This window comes from Peromyscus eremicus, chromosome 6 (genome assembly GCF_949786415.1).
Source record: "Peromyscus eremicus chromosome 6, PerEre_H2_v1, whole genome shotgun sequence".
NCBI classification, from domain to species: domain Eukaryota; kingdom Metazoa; phylum Chordata; class Mammalia; order Rodentia; family Cricetidae; genus Peromyscus; species Peromyscus eremicus.
Window position 1 is genome coordinate 118,232,939 of NC_081421.1, and position 2,171 is coordinate 118,235,109.

The 2,171-nt window shown below is 49.1% G+C and overlaps 1 pseudogene; it reads left to right on the forward strand.

Annotated features, from left to right (window-relative positions):
- The first annotated feature begins 295 nt into the window (after window positions 1–295).
- LOC131912753 (calponin-2-like) lies at window positions 296–1,216 on the forward strand (annotated as a pseudogene).
- Window positions 1,217–2,171: the final 955 nt, after the last annotated feature.

Sequence of the window (2,171 nt, forward strand, 5' to 3'; positions counted from 1 at the left end):
ATTTTAATTTCTGTTGGTTTTAGTCACCAGTGGTCAGCCATTGTTTAAAGATCTTTCCTGGGGAAGGAGAAACTGCAGTCCAAATGCATTATATAAGAGAGGAATAAAAACAGATAACTTTTTAAATTTGAAGTCAGACAAAGACCAGAAAATATTTCTTGAAGAAAAACTGTTTAAAAAAAAACAGTTTAAATCTTCTTTAAAAAGAAATTAAGGCAGCTTAGCCCTGCCCCAGGCCATCTGCAACTGGTCTCTGTGGTCCACCCATCCCACATTGGGTCCCTCGGTCTCCACCATGAGCTCTGTGCAGTTTAACAAGGGCCCATCCTACCAGCTCTAGGCTGAGGTCAGGAACCGGCTCCTGTCCAAATACGACCACTAGAAGGAAGCCTAACTCTGCAGCTGGATAGAGGGACTCACAGGTCTCTCCATTAGCCCTGACTTCTAGAAGGGTCTGAAAGATGGTGTCATCCTATGCACACCCATGAACAAGCTTTAGCCAAGCTCTGTCCCCAAGATTAACTGCTCTTTGCAGAACTGGCACCAGCTAGAAAACCTCTCCAACTTCATCAGGGCCATGGTCAGCTGCGGCATGAACCCCGTGGACCTGTTGGAAGCCAATGACCTGTTTGAGAGCGGGAATATGATGCAGGTGCAAGTGTCTCTGCTTGCACTGGCGGGAAAGGCCAAGACCAAGGGGCTGCAGAGTGGTGTAGACATCGGGGTCAAATACTCAGAGAAACAAGAGAGGAATTTTGATGACGCCACTATGAAGGCCAAATAGTGCTTCATCGGGCTGCAGACGGGCACCAACAAATGTGCCAGCCAGTCTGGCATGACTGCCTATGGTACCAGACAACATCTCTGTGACCCCAAGAACCACATCCTGCCTCCCACGGACCACTGCACCATCAGCCTCCAGATGGATACTAACAAGTATGCCAGCCAGGTGGGCATGACAGCTCCGGGGACCTGGAGGCACATCTATGACACCAACCTGGACACCGACATGTGCGACAACTCTTCCATGTCCCTGCAGATGGTCTACACGCAGGGCGACAACCAGAGCGGCCGGGTCTTCGGGCTGGGGCAGCAGATATAAGGCCCCAAGTATTGCCCACAGAGCCCAGCAGACGACGGGGCTCCTTTTGAGGGTAATGGACATGTCGAGGGCCTTGAGTACACGACCTACTGTCAGGAGGAGGCAGGTTACTAAGCACCCAAGGGTGCTGGCTCCCCACATCAGCATCCCTGTGTGGGTTTTGGTTCTGTTTTTTTTTTTTTTTTCTCCTGTGTTTTCATTGTGTTGTTTTGTTTTTTGAAACTGGGCCACTCTTTGGCCTCGAACTCACTGCAATCCTTGCCCCAGCTTCCTGAGGGTTGGGAGGACAGGCCGGTACTAGCTATGCTCCCTCTTCACCCATCATGCTTTGCTTCCTTTCCCAGGATTGAACCACCTGACAGAGAACATGGGGTCCTTGATGGGGTAGCCAGGCTGTGGATTTCCCAGCAGGCTGTGGGAGAGGCTGGCCCCAAAGAGTTTCTGGTTTCTTCATCTCCTCAGTTTGTGGTTTGAGAATCCATAGAAACAGAAGGCAGTTTCAATGAAAGAAAACTAGGGGTTTTGTGTTTTGTTTGTCCCCCCCCGCAAAGATATGGGGGTGCACCTGGGCCTTAAATACTGCAGGTTTTCTGAGGGATTGTGTTTGTTTTCCCCAAACCCTCAGACCTTACTCTCCCCTGCTCAGTGGGGAAACTGAGGCCCGGGACTGAGTGAGGCTAGGCCCACACCTGCTGCCCTCTCCATTCCTCAAGGCTTCCACCTCTCACCTCCTCCTGCACAGGGCTGATTAGCTGTGCTGGGCCCGCCCCACCTCCAAAAATGCTGCACCTGAACCACAGGGGCCTCTGCGCTGCCAGATAATGTGAAATACCTTGTGTGGACCAAAACCAATTAAAAACAAAACAAACAAAACAAAACAAAACAAAAAAAACCCTCCATTTCTAAGAGTGCAAAAAAAAAAAAAATTAAGGCTATTGGAGGCTATTGGAATAAAAGAGATTTCTTCAATACCACACTCACCCTTTATAGTAAGTAGGGTAACGGTTGTGAAACCATGCTCCTAATTTCCATGCAACAATGTTCAACGTTTAAATGAACACTTTCTAAG